Genomic DNA, 20317 nt, shown 5'->3' on the forward strand with positions numbered 1-20317 from the left:
ACCGAAACCCAACTGCCGGGCTTACATGTCCGCTTGCAAACACGTAACTTCACCCCAAGTTAAATAACGCGAGACATCGAAGCGCAAGAAACTAGTTTTAGAAACAAAGCAGTCTTGAGTGTACGAACGAATGAATCCGTGCCGCCGTGCACTCGGAAATACCGGTAAAAATTTTAAATCCAGGCCAGAGGTCACGTGAAAGATCGATGATGCTGAACGCTATTTGCGTTTATAATGGCGAAGAAACAATAAACTTACTAACAAAGAGCACAATATCTAATTAGCAATGATAATTTTGCCCTGTTTTTATGTAAAAGAAAATGCTTCGGTAATTGTAAGAGAAAGTTTGTAAGATAAAATTGCGCTTATTACGACGCCTCTACCGGGAAATGTTGGAACTAACGAACGAATCCCGAAAGTGATGCTACTACGTCGGCTTTGTTAGCAGCGGCGCGCGGTCGATTTTTTCGCCCTCTGTGGCCATTTGTTGAACTTGAGAGTGTGCTACCCCTGGTTTTACCGACGAGACGGTCATTAGAGGAAACGCCAGTTCACGGGATTGGCCAGTCGTTTCAGCGGGTGCGAGAGAGAAAATCTGGGGGCGTTTGCGCCTGAAATTTCTCCCTTTGCCTAGGTACTACGGAGGAGAAGCCGATTTGCTTGTTTCGTATGCGTTTGTCCCTAGGCGCGCATTTTGCCGTGTGTCGGCTGGCGATCCTTCAAAATGTCTCCCTTCTTGACGAAGCCGTGCGTGCCGTGCGTCGTGCATAAGTTTTCCTCCTGCGTCTCCTTGGATGTTGCCGGTAGGTTTGTTGCGCTTTTTGGTAACATACGGAACGTGCGACGGGATCAGTGAACCTGTGATATCGAGGACCAATCGGATAACTTAATGCCACGGCGTAATGCCAAAGCATTACGCCGTGTCCATCGTGTGTTGGTTAACGGTGCATACTGCACCCTTCAAGAGATACGCGTGAACATGCATGTCTGCATGTCGAAAGACATTTAGCACCCTGTAGCTGGGAAAAGCGAAAGTCGTTATGCAATTTATGGCCGTAGACCACTCTGAAACGTGATGGCGGCCGCAGTGTTCCGACTGGTGTTATAGAAGTGGCGGGGTGCTTTTTTCTTCCCGACGATATAATGGATTTTTACCAGTACTGCGACAGGACGGCATACGTCACCGGCAAACGGAGCCCTCACGAGAGCACCTGAGCTTATAATAACGCTCTGTCTAAATGTACATCCGATCCCGGCCACGGCGGCCGCATTTCGATGGGGGCGAAATGCGAAAACACCCGTGTGCTTAGGTTTAGGTGCATGTTAAAGAACCCCAGATGGTCGAAATTTCCGGAGTCCTCCACTACGGCGTGCCTCATAATCAGAAAGTGGTTTTGGCTCGTAAAAACCCCATAATTTAATTTGACTGTTAACTAAATTTCTGTCGGGTGCGCGTTTTATCGCGTTTTGCTGGACCCAATAAAAGTTTATTCACTCACTCGCTCTGTCAGGTGATTTACCGTGTCGCCTAAGTTTTGTCTACCCTTTGAGTTTTCTTTGCGTAATCGCATTTGCAAGACCAATACAATCGCGGAAGTTCCAAATAACGGAACTATATTGTAGGCATTTGTATTTCAATGGCAGCACCTCGCACACAGGGCGGTTGACCAACCGTGCTGCTTCAGTTTTCTCGCATTTGCTATCATTTGGGCCAGCGTATGTGCTGACATGTGTGCGCGACGCGCTGGACAAAATTACGCGACTGTTGCATCCCCATATTGTCATTGTATATTTACTGGAGTTATATAGTCGACAATCGCCTAACTTTTGTATTATATTGCGATAGAAATTGTACGGACACTCCTGATGAAATTCCGCTGACGCGGACGTGCGCCGCGGTGGGTAGTGGCTTCGTGGGCGCTGTTCCCGCGCAGCTTAGTGTCGAAGTTCGCGTAAATGTGGCTCTGGAAAGGCATTGTGGCTGGAACCAGCAAGAAGCGATCGCGTGTCGCTGCTGCCCCGCTTCACGCCAGCGTAGCGTATTTACCGTCAGGGAGGTCTGTTCATGTTCGGCTTTGCGCATGACACTGTTTGTTAATTTAACGAGGAAGCGAAGGTTTACTGTAATTTAAAGTGGCGATAACACGTACAGCTGCTTAAATATAGCCGTTTGATAATTTGCTCTCCCAATCGCTGCTTCGCTTTTCGGACGAAACTATGCTATGCTGACGTAGTAACTAGGAGAATTCCTTTTATCTTTGTAAAGAGATGAAATCATTACTTCTTTTCTGATAACTGTTCGCTCAGCGAGCTTGTATTAAGCCACAAAGAAGCAAAGTTCCTGCCAGAATCTGCAGATTGCTGTTAAATGTGCACGTTGTTACGATAGCAATTTTCATAAACATTTCTAACACATTTTTATTGCATACTTTACAGTCATGCTGTGTTCCTGCCATCAGCCTGGTGTCACTTTGGATCGACATCCTTCTTTGTTGAGGATCAGCACAGAAACAAGCCCGCGGAAATCTGCTTTCTTAGTACCTCTGATCTCAGCAGTGTATTTCGTGTCTGCGACCACTGGCACCGATCGTTCAGGATGGCTAGTAAATTGTGTAGCGTACCCGTGACCTCTTCTGTTCTGCATCTGAAACTATGGACGAAAGGCTTCATCCAGCGTGTGGCGACTTCCTTATGGACCGATGTACCTGTGAACTCGGTTAATTTTGGTCTCTGGGACTGTTCAAGCAAGTCCACAGAAATGCCCCACTAAATTTTGTAGTACACGTGAACTGCAATTGTAGTCGTCTTCGACCGCTGAGCCAGCCTGCAGTGAGCCTTAGTGAAATGTTTAGTCGCCAAGATACCTGTGATATTTTCAGAAGTATTTGTAACTGCTGCCATTGAAGAACAGTCATGCTCTGCCTCTGGTAACTTCCATCGAGGCTGTCTGATTCCCGTGAATTTTTAGGATGAAATTGTGTTTATGTGTGGCTGCTGAAGCAAGCCCACACAAATCCTCTATTAGCTTTTCATATGGGTGAACTCATATAATGCATTTTTCTGTCTATGACTGCTGAAGCGAGCATGCTGCAAGCTTTTAGTTAATTGTTTAGTCGCCAAGGTACCTGTGACGGTTCAGCAATATTTGGCTGTGACCACGGAAAGGTCGCATTCTGCTTCTGTTGACTTGCTTAGAGGCCTTCAAGCCTATGAACACTTATGGTGAATTTGTGTTTGGGACCACTCAAGTGCAGCGAGTGTCTTGTAACTCTAGTACTTGTGACGTCAGTTTGGTATTGTGTTGAAGCAAGTGTCTTGTAACTGCCTTTGTATCTGAACTCTCCAGTAATGTTCGTGTTTGCAACTACTTAAGTGATCCTTTAGTAATCTTTTTATGCCCAGTGTGTCTATAAAATATTTAGTACTTTTACTGTGTGCAAACGCTGAAGGAGGCCTGCAGAAAGTGGAGTAGCTTCCGTCATGGCTAAGACACCTCTGAACTTTCCAGCAAATATTGCATTTATGTGCCCGCGACCGTTGAAGTGAGCCAGCCCACAGTAGCCCTGCTACTAACTTCCTTTGTACCCCCCTACCCCCCCCCCCCCCACCACCCTTGCATAGGGCTTTTAAAGTTCTTTTACTGGCCGAGGTGCATCTGCGTATTATTAGCTCAACTGAAATGGTCTTATCACTACACACGAAAGTGTCGATGTTTGCTCTGGTGACCTTTGCCAGAACTTGTTATGGATGCGCAGTGCATTTGCTGTACACTCTAAGAACAGTTGCACCCTTTGGGGTGTAATTTTGCCACAGAACGATAATCGTCATCTGTCTTGCTTGTGTTTCTTTTCTTGAAAACCCTGCGCTCGTTACTTTCCTGTCGAGAATGCTCTGTCATGCTGATAATGCGCATGCCATTCGTGACATGGAAGTACCAGGCTTGCAGCGTTAAAGAAAGGAAATGTGGGCAAGACGGATGACAATTATTGTTCTGTGGCAAATATACACCCCACAGGGCGCAACTATTTTTAGAGTGTAAATGGATGATTATACAGCAGCTGTTTGTCTATATATGACCACTGAACTAGCCTCGAGTAATTTTGTTAATGCCTAATGTAGTTGTGACATCTTAATTTAGCATAACTCGTGTTCGTGTATGTAACTACTGAATATGGCCTAGGGAAAGGCTGTGGCAACTTAAAGTGGCTAACATATCTAAACTTTTCAGCAAATTTTGCATTGATGTGCCTGCTACCACGGAAGTGAGCCCACTGCAAGCCTCGTGATAAGTTCCATAGTGGGCCCACTGCGAATTCTGAAATTTTCTTGCTACCCAAAGTGCATTTGTAAAGAGTTTGAGTAATGTACACTTTTACTAACCATGGTGCGGTATAAATAACTCCAATACTGAGCTTGTATGAAGAAATTATCGACTTTTATTTGTTTGCATTCCTGGGTTTTACTGAAAACTGCTGAGTGCATTTTAGAGTTCAACGAGTGATCTTCCTGCAACTGTTTTATTGAAATAAATGCTGTATTTTTGATGAGATTGTCAAACGATTCAGCAGTCTGCAGAACTTCGTTCTGTAACTTTGTCCCTGTTAGCACAAAAAAGTATAGGTCGCATGTCTATATGTTGTGAATTAATGCATTTTTATCAAGTTGTATGTAATGTATTTGCTTAGCGTAGCAGGGAACCATGTGCACAATGCTTAGTTGCACTGCAGTCTTCATTTAACGTGCTTTGAGATGTGGTGGGCTGCATTCCTGGCTTGTCTACTGGTACTTCAGCTTTTGCATGACAAAAATATTTGGTCGCCTTATTGGACCGCTGGGATGGATCATCAAGAGCTGTGCAGTTCCTTTTCATCATTGCCCACAAGTCATCACAAAACCAGCTTACTTTGTTAATGGTATGTAAATTGCAGCAGGCTTGCTGCACTGTAGGGTCCATACTGAGGAATGTCCCAATTATGGTAATTTATAATCAATATGGACGCCCTGTGGATATCCTCAATCCCCAACCAAATGTCCCACAAACGTCCTTAGGACGATTGGTAAAATGTCCCAGAAGCGTCCTATATCCTGACAAAAATGTCCTTAGGATGTACTCGGGGTTATGCAATAAGAATAATCCGTATTTAGACGTCTCTTGGACGTCCGAATATCCCATTATGACGTTCGGGGGACGTTTCTATAAACGTCAATCCCAGGGACGTCCGAATGTCCCGTTTTTGATCTCCGCTGGACATCTGTAGGACGCTGGTGCTCCAATGGGATTATCTTCAAAGGTCCTGCGGACGTCCGGATATTTGATTTTGATGTACGATGGACGTTCGTGGGATGTGCAATTCTCTTGCGTCGGACGATCCTATGGACATCCATAGTACATCATCGGGACTTCTAGGGATGTCCGACGGACATCAAAATATCCTTTGTAGGACGTCCTTTGGACATTCGCTGGAGATTTGTGGTCCAATGGGTACGTTAGAAAAGGGTTGGATCGCCTTGATTTGCATAGGCAGTGTCCTGACGATTACGAAAGACTTTTATGAAACTGACACGCGTCGCATAACACTTGGTGCACGATATATCGCTGCGCGCTCTCGCTACAACCTTAGAAAAGGGTTGGATCGCCTTGATTTGCATAGGCAGTGTCCTGACGATTACGAAAGACTTTTCTGAAACTGACACGCGTCGCATAACACTTGGTGCACGATATATCGCTGCGCGCTCTCGCTACAACGTTAGAAAAGGGTTGGATCGCCTTGATTCGCATAGGCAGTGTCCTGACGATTACGAAAGACATTTCTGAAACTGACACGCGTCGCATAACACTTGGTGCACGATATATCGCTGCGCGCTCTCGCTACAACGTTAGAAAAGGGTTGGATCGCCTTGATTTGCATAGGCAGTGTCCTGACGATTACGCTGCTCGCAATGCACTGTTCGGAAATGGAGACGCGTCGCATAACTCTTGGTGCCCGATATATCGCTGCGCGCTCTCGCTACAACGTTAGAAAAGGGTTGGATCGCCTTGATTTGCATAGGCAGTGTCCTGACGATTACGAAAGACTTTTCTGAAACTGACACGCGTCGCATAACACTTGGTGCACGATATATTGCTGCGCGCTCTCGCTACAACGTTAGAAAAGGGTTGGATCGCCTTGATTTGCATAGGCAGTGTCCTGACGATTACGCTGCTCGCAATAAAGACGTTTCTGAAACTGACACGCGTCGCATAACATTTGGGGCGCTTCAATTCGCTGCGCGCGATCGCTGCAACGGGGCAAATTAAGTGTTTGCTGTGCCTTTATCTGCGTAAAGAATTTTTCTGAAACGCGACGCGAAACCCCCGGGGCTTTTTTTCTGGCTACGCGCGCGGTTTCCGCCGCAAGTGCGTCGCGCGCCGGCGCGGATCTATCACTATGTACCTGCAAGTTATCTTTACCTGCATTTTTCTGCTTCTTGTCTGTCACCACGCAATTGCTGCAGCCCATACGCTTTCAGAACTTTCAGTCGTTACAGCTGCGTAATGTTTTTAAATATTCTGTGCATCCGGTTGAACGCTGCAGTGAATGCAAGTATTGCAAGCTCGAGGTATTTCTCGGTTGGAGAGGGTCACGGCCGGAGGAGCGTGAGGTTTCTCAGCCCTGCCGATGCACCATTGGAGGGGCTCTGAAAAGAGCCGTTTGCGAAGAGAAGAACATTCAGACGAAGGAGGATTTGTGACAGCAAGGCCATCCAAGCAGCTGCGCACGAGGTTGTCTTAGAAGGGGTAGCGGCGGGCGATTGCCTCCATCAGCCGAAGGAAGCAGTCTGTGATCCCTGGTCGCCCGTTCACCGACATCCACCAGGCCCAGGCAAGGTGCGAGCGCAGCAGAGCCGGCGAGGTTTTGTTACCGTTTCGAACGAGTCGGCGCTTCGCCTTCTGCCACTCGCTCTCTATGCGTTGCGTGTTTGCCCCTGTTACAGGGTCAACAAAGTTTACGCTGTGATTTACGGTGTGCCAGTCCAGATTCAATGGCGCTCCATTGGCGTCCGCAAGAGTGGGTATACATTGATACGCAGCCCATTCGTCGCTGTGAACTGTGGTGCCTGGGAGGACATTTTTGGCGGTTACGGGGCCGAGGATAGCGGCGTCCCTCTTGTCAACTTCGAAGGGCCTCAGCTCTTTTGTCTGAACGCAGAGCATTCCAAAAATCCACGGACCCCGGTCCGCTACACCGCCGTAGTTGTTACGGCGCCTGGGAGGAACGTTGTCTCCAGCGAGGAGGCGACCTCGGTTAGATTTGCGCCTGCCTCTCATTAGGCACTCGTCGATCTGAACGACCTGGCCTACACCTCCCATCGGCGGCTGTTCTAAAAGCTCGGCCAGCGCCACCTCCCTAACATAATTTCTCCAGTCCGTGCGGGTGCTATTGCTCATTTTAAATACATTCTGCACCAGCTTTTTAGTGCTCCTGGAGGAGAGCCCATTAGCCAAGGCGTACGTCAACCAGATTATTTCCCTTCGCGAGAGTTTCACGTTGGGGCGTCCCAGTACGTCGGTACAAGCAGAAAATGAGCCCTGCCCTGGCTGCCCGTGCAATGCATCGGAACCGCGGAGCTGTGAAACCTGCTTCCTGCAGCGGTTGCATTTGAAGCTAGGTCTGATACCTTTTCTGCACCGGCGATGGTATGTGACGACTTCTCCCTCGCATCCCGGCTCGCTGGGATTGAACCCTAGATCCTTGCAGACGCCCCAGAAGTCAGACGTCGGTGGACGCCCCTGACGGGTTCCGGTCCTCTGAGGTCGAACTGTCGGCGTCGCACGAGCCCGACTCCACGCAGAAAGGCCTCTTCCGCGGCAGGGTCCCTGAGGATGTCCGAAATCTCCAACACACTTGGGTCCATACGTGGCGTCGTCATGGCGAAATCAAATGAGGAGACGAAATTGTTGCGGTATTTATAAGCCCCCACGTGGATGCGGAGGAGGGCGACTCGGATGAAACGTTACCAAATAAGGAGATATCGAAGGCACCTGCTACGTTAACGAGAGTGAAGAGGGCTCGAGTTCAGTGGTCATGGGTCACATGGTCATGATCACGAGGTAGGCAGCTCAATACAATACCATATAAGGTAACGCCAATTGAACCTGGGTCGCATGGATCGAAATCCACACCACGTGACATGCGCCGCCTTCATGTAGCGGCTGCATTCGATATCCTTATTTGGTAGCGCTTCATGCGAGCCCTCCTCACTCTCGTTAACTCCCAGGTTAACTCCTCAAACACAGGCCACCAGTGAGTGGACATCAGTTGCAATTTTACATTATGCAGTTGGCGGCTGCCTTGTACGGAGGCTTTTTTTTTTTTTTAATGAGATGGTGATGTCGTTCTAATGTACATTTTGACCACAAAGGTGCGATCATGTCTCACAGAGGCATATATGGTTGCTATTCTCTGCGAGGGACGTGTTCTCGTGTTCGTGAAGCATTTGTGTTTGGCAGTATTGTCGCCCAAAGAGTCGGATATAAACACTAACTCGCCACTGCCGGCAAGTAGTTGCGAGAAAAGCATTATGACGCTGTAAAGTTATTTCATTAATTCGAAGGAAAGTTTTGCAGCAGGAAAAAAGGTTGCTATTCCAGGTAAACATGTCTTTTTCTCACAGGTTATTTAGCCAAACTGTGGATGCATGAAATTCGTGACTTATGAATAGATTTTAATTTATTCTTTAGTAATGCTTCTAAAAGAGACTAGAAATAGCATGTGACTACCTCTGCAATCAGCAGACCATACATTTACAGTCATAAGTGGCAGTTCCATGCAGTCTGGCACTTTATATAACCTTTCCTTTCAGCAACATTGGAACTGGTGGCTGCGTTTTGAGAAGGACAAGTGCACTTGACACTGTATATGAATGTGTGAATTCGGTTTTCTTTGTATGTGTCGGCTCACTGACAAACAGTGCAAAAATCTGTTGTACCATGAGCCTGACGACGCCTTCTGCTGCTAGAAATGCGGCACTTCGTATTTTATAGTACTGCATGACATTTAAATCAAAGCTACCACATAAAATGATCAAGAAAACTCACCGCTGTTATAGCTGTTTTCCTCAAAGAACGCTTGTCCTTTATGGGCTGTGTTAATCTGAGCTCTCCACCGATGTTTCAGTAGTATTATCCCTTAGTGAGTGAGAGATTGGGGGCAATTAATCGTGTTAGTGTTTAAGTGGTGTCCTAATTATGTGCATTTATTCCAACAAAGTTGTCTAGATTACTTTATTGTGTAGTGTAAAGCTTATGAAACCATCAGCAACTACTGAGTTGCTAACACGCATATGGATTTGTCACTATACAGGTGGAACTCGGCTGTACCACTGCAGTGCTGCGGAAATTGCCTTCACCAGCGGCTTTGCAACAGCTGTTTCGCAGCATGTCGGTATGTATTAATTTATAATTATGTTGGGATGGGCTAGTATTATGGACCACTGCTACTCTGTATTGTGACAGATCCATATGATAAGGGATGTAATGGGCACAGCGAAAACCTTTGAATTTTTTACTATGGTACATAAACAGGCTCTCCTTTTCGTCACTGGAGCAGGAGAGAAGGGCATGCAGGCACTCCTGAATGTACATATATTTCAAAACATGAGAGAGACATACACACACACACACACACACACACACACACACACACACACATACACACACACACACAATTAAACTAAAGGCAGGGACGTTCCATCTTTCATCTTGAATTGAATTGTGCAGCGCAAAAATACAACACAGACCACAGAGAAGCACACATGTTAACAGGTTTGATACACATGTTAGTTCAACAGATTTGATACTTCAAGTGTGCTATTTTACACAAGGGGGAAGGGAAAGGGGAGAAAATCTGAAAAAAAAGTGGAGTGGAAAAAAAGGAATTGTGCCAAAAAGCATGAGAAGCATCGCGCAGCCAGGATCACCAGCAGGACATCTAAAAAGCACTCTGATAAAATTACATACAGGACAACCTTACGTATAGTTTGTTTCAATCAACTCAGATCACATGCAGCCATTACTGCAATCAAGTTGTTTCCTTATGTCATATGAGGGAATGATGTGGGCCCAAAAAACTGTTTAGAGCTGAAGGATTATGTTCCATTCTAGCCTCATTGCCTGCTTTTTTATCATATTGTTCTCAGCTGCTTATGTTAGGGACAAAAAGTAAGAGTACGAACTGTTTCCCGATTCGCCATTCCACACAACATGTCTTTGTGACTATATGTACATGCAGATGATCCATAGTTGAAAAATATTCAGTACAGTAGAATCTCATTACAAGATGCACTTGGTTGTAAGAGACATCTGAAAATGGTTTGGTTGGTTTTCCGATGTTTGCCACGTTAACAATACTGTATACAAGAGACACCTTTGTTACTAAGGATGACTTTTTAAGTATTCACTACTTCGAAGGGACACAACCCAGACACATTCACTTTGTGCACCTTGTGTGCTCCGAAGGGCGTAAAGATCACGCAATCCTTACACAAGTCAATTGTGCATGTCTCTTTTAGCATGAACCAGAAAAGGAGGGCAACGAGGACAGTGCAGGGCAGAAAGTGTCGGCAGTTGAGGCTGACGAGCGTCTAAGAGCACCTCAAAGGTACTGCGAGCAACAAGGCTTGCAAAGTGAAATGTTTACATTCCAGAAGTTGGGAAGGAAGCTAACACAATCTACAGTCACTAAAAAGCTGTGAATGTCTTCTTTAAAGGGCCCCTAAACCACCTAGGTTGAAATTTAGTTGCGGTGTTGCAGTTCTACACAATAACGCAATGAACAGGTAGCCATGAGAATTTTTCGGAACGGTGCAGTAATAGTGGAGCTACGTGTGTTTGATTATCGAAAAGTAGTCCCCACTCATTTTACTCTTTCATCTGGTACACGCCATATGGACAGTATCGTCTTTTCCTTGCCTAGTACACCTCAAAATGTTACGGGACAGGCCAACACCAACGAGCTCTGTTGCTGCCGCGCTGGCCCGTCGTCCTGCGAGGGGTGGCGCTAATACAACGGAACTGTATGGTGACTCATGTTGAAGAGCCTCATAGGGAGACCCTTCTGTTGACGTTTCTGTTCTTTGCCCCCATTGGCTGCCCACAATGGCATCGCGCGCAACGCGACGAGGAAGAAGGAGTGTGTGTATTTGCTTGCAGGCCTTGCCGGCAGTCGTACACTTTCGTTCGACCAATCGACAGCACCGGAAACTGGTGACATCATCAGAGACAGCCTGGTGACGTCAGGACAAACTGGGGGGTGCAGGATAGGTCCAGAGAGGCGCACGGGGTCATTTTCTTCATATTGTGATGCTCCGGCAGTGCTACGCACTCTGGCATTTGGCTTCGTCGATCGTGACGGCATTCTGATTTCGATACGCGTGTTTACTTGAAATGTTCAAAAAATGTCGAGAAGTGGTTTAGGGGCCCTTTAAGCCACCCTGAGCATTTATTCCTTCAGATATATCAAAACATACTTTAGTGATGATGCATAATAAAGTGATCTAGTCTGGCTCCTCAGTGTCTCAAAATTTTTGGTTTCGAGAGACATATTTCCCGTGCCTCTTGAATATCTTCTGATGAGGCTTTACTGTAATATACACAAACAATTGTGTAACTCCTCCTGCAAGTATTATTCATTAAGACCGGTCACTTATGTGCAAAGCTTGTGGTTATGTCTTGATGTCCGTACTTGTTAGAGCTATGTTTATTAATTCAATGTTCTTATTGGTTCTTCGATGCAGGAGACAATGCCTACGAAATTATTGGCCCTGATCATGAGAGCCCTCAAGGGGCAAACAACATCTCTGTTGCAGAAGTGAGCCCGATACCACTTGGAAGTTACCATGACAGATGACACGGCACCAATAGATACAGAGACTGCCATGTCTACTGCAGCTGCAACAGTGTACGAGGCAAGCAGCAGCGCGTCAGCATCAGCAGCAGTGTCAGAAGGAACCACACCAGGCCTGGTAGAGCAACATGTGTGCTATCACTGACTTTTTTTGTGGTGGATACAACTCATTTGCTCAACATACAAAAGCTTTTCACCACGACTGTGAGCCAGTGTTATTGTGCAGCAAGTGCAAGACTAAGTTAGGTGTTATAACACAGTACAAGCATCACTTTAATATATGCAAATGCAAACATATTACAGTTGTTGCCTCCCCAGCCAGCCCACATAGTGACAACAATGTGGAACACATGGTGGGACACACCTCTCCCCCATTACAAGATAGTAGAGACTGTCAGTGTTGTTGCTAGATTGACTGGTCTTTGTAGGCAACTAGAAGGACAACACAGGTGTCATAAGATTGTTGTTGATGTTGTTGTTGAAGAGGTAAAAAAGAAGTTTGATGCCGCTGAAGTGCCAACTGATATTGAGCAAATCAAAAGCAACCACCTGAGAAAGCAACACTATCGAAATTTGGGTATCTATGTGCCGCCAACTCTGGTAAGAATGGCATAGGACAGAAGTGTGATGAAAATCACACAGACACTGCTGTTGCATCACTGGCCACAGTGAGCAGCGACTTGTAGGGCAAGAGAGTCAACTGAAACTAACATTATGATATAGTGTCATGCTCCCATGTGACCACTTTTCAAGTTATTTTGCAAGATACAGCTCAACCTCCAGAAACGAGACTGCAACTTGTCTGTAAAAAAGCTTTCACAAAAAATTCATAACACTATTAACATAGCAGTATCCTTTTTTGTGTCGGTTCGAGGTTCCCGGCTGTCCATTAATGCAAAAATTGAGGAAAAAAAGAACATGTGTCGTACTTACACCTTTTTAACAAGTACGAGGGGGACAGAACTTTTCTAGTCATGCATCTTCATCATACTATCAAGTTTTTAAATGCCTTTTATAATTATTATTACCAGTTATATCTGAGTGCATTGTATGCATGTAGCAGGTGTAAAATCAGGTCAGTTGGATCAGATGCCTTATCTGCAAGCGAGCCCTATATTCAAGAAATTTGAATTAAAATAGTTACGTTAGAGACGCAGTCTTTCAGCACTTTATTGCCTCTGGTTTAAGCATTGCTCAATAATTTTGTGGGTGGCAATTTCAACCGGCACAGCACTGCGCTTTGCCACAGTCACATTTGTCTTTAAAGCGGTGTTTACCATTTGTGTTGATCTGTTTGTGTATGCATAGAGCAAGTTTTTAATTTATATTTTTCTGCATTCTTGTGCTTGCACTAAGCTTGTATAAGGCAGTTACAAAATGTGTGTCACTATAACGAACTGTTCTGTTGAGCTTACACTTGCAAATAATCGTGTTCAGATGGCCGCACTTCTATGCGGGTGCACCGCTAGCTTTGTGTATGTTCTCATGTTTGTATAAAGCTTATATAAGCTAGTTAGAAAATGTATGTCACTAAGCATTGTGATATTCTTTAAAGAACTGCTTGGTTGGTTTTACACTTGTGAATTAGTATTGAGGCGGTGGTATTCCCATGTATGCCCACTGCTAGCTTTCTGTGTCCTCACGTGTTTGTATTAAGTTTCTACAAGGGAGTTACAGCATGTACGTCACTAAGCGCTGTGATATTTTTTAAAGAACTGCTTTGTTGGTTTTACACCTGTGAGTAACAGTACTCGGGTGGCACTAGTCATGTGTAGGTACACAGGGACCATTTGTATACATTATGCTCATGTAAAGCAGTTACAAAGTGTATGTCACTAATTACTGTGATATTTGTTGAATTGCTGTGATGGTTTTACACATGTGAATAATAGTGGTCAGGACACAGTACTTGCGGCGTATAGTTGAATTTATACACTGCCAAGACATGGGCTGTATACGTACCAAAAGAAATGTATGTCATTATATTGTTGTGATTATTACTGTTTGGATTTTATTAAACTGTAATAAAATTGTTTCTTGTATCTATTGAGGTATGGCAATTTGTCATGCAACCAAACTGAGGACCTGAACTTGTGCATACAAATAAACAGCTAATTTAAGAGTATACTGCTCATATTCTGCTAAACCAGTTTAACAAATCTTGTACTACAATGCTGGAAAAATGACAGAGCTGACTCGGATGTACAGAAAAAGTTCTGCACTGGCTGAAGGACTGCCCCACACTGGAGTTCGTAATGTTGCGTTTATTGGAGTAGAACAGAAAGTGCACTTCTATTAAAAATGCGTCAGTCGGTGCAGAAACATAAGGCAGACGAGCGGATGTGGCAAATTTTTTTCAGGGCCCTCCATGCCTACTACTGCATTTCTAGTCTTCCTGTGCTCTGCGTATAAGCCCCTGTTCAGCCAAGGTTTTTACTCCATGACAGTTGTTCTACTGGGTTCGTAGCAATATTGAAGAAAAAAATTCAATGGTTTTCAAGGACTTTCCGAGGCCCCGACACAGTAACTTCAAGGACCTCGTGCAATGTGTGTAGTAGTTTGGACAGGCAATAACTTGTTCAAGAACACCGTTAACTTTAATGCAAACAAAAGAAAACAAAACAAATCGCATTTCAGTGATTTCAAACATTTGAAAGACTGCTAATTTGCCTTTCACCGCCCACCACTTAACGCACACAAGGAAGCATTTCAAGAAAGCGCTCAAAGTTTTTCTGCAATAGCACAATTAACTACTTGGACCTGCAACATTTGCAGTTTTTGAATACTGTTTGGTTTGACAGTGTATGTGATGTCATCTGTTGCCTCAGCTTTTTTCACCATCAAATAAGCAATAGTCATTTCTAATTTCTTTTTATTGTGTCTGTCGCTCTCAATTTACTCTTCACGGCTTCTCTTCGAATGCCTCAACTGCTGAGCTTCCTGCTTCTGCTCCTCCAAGCACATTTGTCGCCGGTTCCATGTGCATAAAACTGGTATCTGCAGCTCCTTTGTAATTTCAACTTTAAGGATGTCGCTTTCCTTCTATTACCTCCAGAGGCAATTTTCTGTGACATGCGAAAGAGTGTCACAGAAGGGAAAAAAAGCGCTTGGCAATGTCTGCTAAGTCTAGCCAAGTGTACAACTTTAAGGACTTTCCAGTACTTCTAAAAATTCAAGGACTTTCAATGCCTTGAAAATGGCATTTTAGAAATAAAGGATTTTCAAGGATCGCTACAAACCCTGGATTCTAGCACCTAAATAATTTTACAAGCTTATTTTGGCATGGAGTTAGGAAATTCATGCTTTCTAGCTAACGCTGCACTATCTCTGTACAGTGAAGCCACGAGAGCGCAACTATTTTGGAGTAAAGAAAAATACTGAAAGCTTTTAATACCACTCTTCTTTTTTTCTATGGAGCTTCGTATTGCCTAGTTAAGTTTACGAATGTGCCTGGTTTTGGCGGGCGTTTCTTCGACATTTTCTGGAAGAAGCAGATGTCTAGCCCCCGTATTCAGAAATGTATCTTAATACAAAGCTCATGCTTGACTTGATATAAACGACGCCTGGTGCGAACGTCCCCCAAGACGCTCACTGCCTTTCTTTTGGTGCGTTCACGGCTTGCGTCGTTTAGATCAAGTCAAGCATGGGCTTCAAGTTATGATGCATTTCTGCATATGGGGGTAAGCGTGCACAATTCCGGGCAACGCGCTGTGCCATTGACACTGAGAGAAAACGGGGAAAACAGAGTTAACCACTTATGCTCCTAAACTTTCGCGTACCTGTGGTGTGCGTGTATCGTGGAAGAAGAAACAGCGCAAACACAAGGACGAAAAAAAGCATCAACCACACCAGCGCTTCGTGGTGTGGCATGTTTTTGCGTCGTCCTTGTGTTGCGCTGTTTCTTCTAAAATGCTCAACCAACTAGCCGGCAAGTCCATCCTGTGCATATATAAATTGAACACACGCATGAGTGTAGATGGTCTTCGAAGCTTTTAGAACGAGCACTGCCACAGGATACGAGCAGTGCACGCGTAACAAGTGGACACATTAGTCATTTAAACATGCGTGCCAATGCATTTGACGCGGCTATCGGCATAAGCAGTCTTCAAATGCTGGAATGCATGCGCTTCAAAACGCTAACGATCCGCTGCTAATGCAGGACAACAGCTCACAGCGGACTGAACCAAACTCTAAACTAATACACTTGAAAAGAACGCCTACACGGCAGCGTGAGGCACGTCGAAATGCCTGGTACTGGCGTCGCAGTTGCTCACCAGTATACGCGCGAATTAAATTCACATACGTGGATGGTTGGCGCAATAATTTGTATCCGCGTATTTTGGAGAACATGGACTGGAGAAGCACTCGATCATGAGCTGAACGGCACATTTGTTATTTTCCTGCGGTGACGACAAGCCGTGAATAGTTCTCACATTGTCGTCTACGTTGTCTTCCTTCGTTAGTCGTAGCAAGGAATGGAAATGACGCAAACGCACACGTATTCCAGTACACAACAGCACAGCACACTACAGAGAAACCCCACCCACCACAGCCAATTCATCAAATACGTTTGGTATATATATAATCACTAAAAGAACGCGACTGGGCGTGGCGGCGCTGTGGTGTAGTGGTTATGATGTGTGTTTTGAATTGTACAAACGCGAGTGTACGCGGGTTCGAATCCACGTGATGTATAGAGCATTGTGATTTTGTGATTCTTGATAAGCATGTGATTTTCGTGACAATTGTATTCTAATTAGATTGTCTGACTCCTGATTGTGAAATTTGTGGAGATATTTGCTAATTAAGTGTTAATTTGCTTTTTTTTCTCCTCAGTGGCGTTCGTGACGCATACGCATAGGCCGCTTCAGAGCAGTCACGCCTCACGTAGGCAGCAAATAGCCAGGAAAAAATGACTTTAAAATCCTGCATAACTTTGCTCACGCCTATTCTGAAGGCCGCTTGGAATGGGCCAGTGTCTCTGAGGAGCCGCCTAGGGAACAGTATATCAGCGGCCCTAATTTGATCTGATTTCCTGCCTGCATGCGTGACCAGGACTTGGCTAAGAGGGTATTGGGAAGAGTACTAGCACTCTGTTCTGAAGGAGTACAAGCACTCTATTTGGGGGAGTAGAAGTACTCGGTCTGGCGGTGTACTATTAACCCTGCGGGGAGAGTATTAGCACTCTGCGGAAGAGTACTAGCACTCCCTGTGGGAAGAGTATTATCACTCCGCGGAAGAGTACTAGCAATCCCTTGCGGTCGAGTAACAAAACTCTGTCAGGAGGAGTTGACCTACTCTCTCTCAAAGAGGGTCGATCTACTCTCGAAAAGAGAGTGAAATATGGGACAAGCAGCTACTCCCTCAAAGAGAGTGCCCGGCACTCCCTTAGTTTTTAGAGTGTAATCATTGAAAATGAAAGTATACAATCAGTGCATTTTACCGGTGCTGACATATAGCGCAGAGATCTGGAGACTGACAAAGAAGCTTGAGAACAAGTTAAGGACCGCGCACAGAGTGATGGAATGAAGAATGCTAGGTATAACTTTAAGAGACAGAAAGAGAGCAGTTTGGATAAGAGAGCAAACGGGTATCTATGATATTCTAATAGACATTAAGAGAAAAAAATGGCGCTGGGCAGGTCATGTAATGTGCAGATTAGATAACCGTTGGACCATTAGGGTGGCAGAATGGGTACCAAGAGAAGGGAAGTGCAGTAGAGGATGGCAGAAGACTAGGTGGTGCGCCAAAATTAAGAAATTTGCGGGTGCTAGTTGGAATCGGTTGGCACAGGACAGGGGCGATTAGAGATCGCAGGGAGAGGCTTTCATCCTGCAGTGGACATAAATATAATGATGATGATGACGACGATAGTAATCCTGTTTTGGATATGCATTAAATGTTGCACATCCGTCTCGCAAAATTTGTAAATGTAATTTTGTATTAAAAGAACTGGAGCACACCTGCTACAAAAATGGACTGATGCTTTTCTCATGCAACTTCCCCAATGTAGATTCACAGACTAAGTAACGCTGCGGTGCTTTGAAAACGTGTGGTTTAATTTATGTTAAAACGTATTTAGGATAATATATCTGCATACAAGCTGTAAAAAGTTTTGATAATTGCACAGTTTACACACTTCATTTTTATTCTAATATCCCAACTGTGTTTGTTAATCTGTTCACGTGGCAGGCAATGCATTGAGGCTTGTATATTCAGTTAATTTTAAACACGTCTCTTCATGCATGTGGGCACCGGCGTGTGTGCTATTTCTAACATGCTTTATCAGTGCCTCAATTACATTTCTGTATGTCGTAAGTGTGGCACAATCGCTGCTGTGTTATCATGTTTAGTTCTTGTCATGCCACGGACCTTGAAGCGATGCCCCGCGCATGCGTGACATGCACACATGTGTATATATTGACACGTGTACTTATCTTTATAGGGCAACCACGTTTCGCCGCCTAACAAATGTAATCGCACAGCGTGGGACGCGCCTGCATGTATCCGAAGTTTCGGGAAAGTTATCGATGCTTCTATCCACTGTCTGTTGTCGCCGAACCTTATGTTATCTGATTTCATCACGTGTAGCGAATGGTGTAGAACTTTGTGGAAGGCACGCGGGTCCGAACGATTAGTCTGGAACATTCGACGACTGTTCTTTAAAAGCCGACGTGCTTGATCCGCTGATCAGATTTCCGACGATCGCCGACCGTGTTCGCCGCTATCGTTGTGGTATAAGTGTAGCCTGTTTTTGTGGGCACAGGTTCGCCCAATAAAAGCTAGTTTTGTATTCCACCGTATTGCTGCTTTCTTCACCGTCACTACCACGTGACAATATACTACGGAGAAATAAAGGTGGGGGTTCATTCCCGTTCCTGTTCAAGACGGTGTCGTTCGTCGCAGGAACACGACATGGTGTCAGAAGTGGCCTTCGCAAATTGGGTGGAACCACGGGCGACGTGAGAAGATACAGCTACTGCCGACCTTCATCGTTGGCGTCCTCGGCTCGGACACGATAACAGAACAATAGCTTCGAGCCATGGCGCGTGAGGAAAGTGCTATTTCGTGCCAGCTCTTTCCGGTACAACCACCAACGAGATTCAACTTTGACAAGGCGTCAGAGTGGCCGGCGTGGGTGCAAGAATTCGATGATTATCGATTTGCTTCCGGCCTTAATGAGCGAACTCAAGAGGCTCAGGTACGCACGCTGCTGTATACCATGGGGCGTCACGCACGCAACGTATTCAAGACCTTTGAGCTGTCGGAAGAACAGTCAAAGGACTATGAAGTGGTGAAAAAACGTTGCGACGCCTACTTCATTGCCACGCGCAATTTGGTCTTCGAAAGTGCGTGTTTTCATCGCAGCCACCAAGTTTCAGGCGAATCGATGGACCAGTATGTAAGGGCCCTACATACTCTGGCAGATAAATGTGACTATGGCGTGATAAAAGAACGGATGATCCTCGACCGTTTCGTGGTTGGACTACGTGACACAAAGTTGTCCGAGGCCCTACAAATGGACGGTGCACTGACTCTGAAAACGGCACTGACAAGGGCAAGGATGAAGGAAGCGGTACAGCAACAACAGGAACTTCACAGCAGTCCATACCACCAACCATCCAGCGTGGAGGTCGACGGAATTCATCAACGAGCAAGCAGGGGACGTCTAGAGGACAAATGGGCTAAAGAAGACGTCCGAAAGTGTGCGGCTTGCGGCAGGGCCCGTCATTTGACCTGATCGTGCCCTGCAAGAGGGGCAATCTGCTGCAGGTGGCAACGACGGGGACATTTCGCCGCGGTCAGCCCACAAAAGCAGAACTTCACGATCGCGGAAGCAAGCGCATCCGAGGTAGATTTGTGCCATGTAGATGGCACACAGGGTGTGCCATCTATTTTGTTGGGACTTTAGCTGGTACAATTGCAAGAGCTCGTTTTGTTCAGGTCGCTATTAATGGGGTCACAGTGTCAGCTAAGATTGACAAAGGAGCAGAGGTAAACGTTGTTCCAGCATCGTTTCCTGGCGTACCCAAGACTCTAGAGCGTTCCAACGTAATTTTAAGGGACCAGGCAATGAAATGTTAGATCTGAAAGGGCAGTTCACTGCAGACATTCTGTGGAAACGATGTTTGGTTAGGCAGGACGTTTTCGTCGTTAACTCGGCGAGTAATGTTATTTTAGGCTTGCCAGCAATAGAAGCTTTGGGAATAGTGAAATTTGTAGACGGAAGTTTCGATCCACCAAGCTGTGCAAACGTGCTTCCCCTCTTTGTTCTGTGGTTTGGGTACCATGAAAGGAGAATACTGTATTAGTCTCAAAGCAGACGCGGTGCCCTATGCCATTTACACCGCTCGTCGTATATCCATCCCGCTGAGGGACGGCGTGAAACGCCAGCTAGAAGAAATGGAAAAGAACGCGGTCATTCGTAAAGT

The 20317-nt window shown here is 45.4% G+C and overlaps 1 long non-coding RNA gene across 1 annotated transcript; it reads left to right on the plus strand.

The window, feature by feature from the left end:
- Nucleotides 1-7382: 7382 nt before the first annotated feature.
- On the plus strand, nt 7383-13931 carry LOC126535697 (uncharacterized). Its single transcript, XR_007600558.3, has 3 exons — nt 7383-8285; nt 9345-9425; nt 11776-13931. It is a non-coding gene; the product is annotated as an uncharacterized lncRNA (long non-coding RNA).
- The last annotated feature ends 6386 nt before the right edge of the window (nt 13932-20317 follow it).

Source organism: Dermacentor andersoni, chromosome 7, assembly GCF_023375885.2.
Source record: "Dermacentor andersoni chromosome 7, qqDerAnde1_hic_scaffold, whole genome shotgun sequence".
Classification (NCBI taxonomy): Eukaryota; Metazoa; Arthropoda; class Arachnida; order Ixodida; family Ixodidae; genus Dermacentor; species Dermacentor andersoni.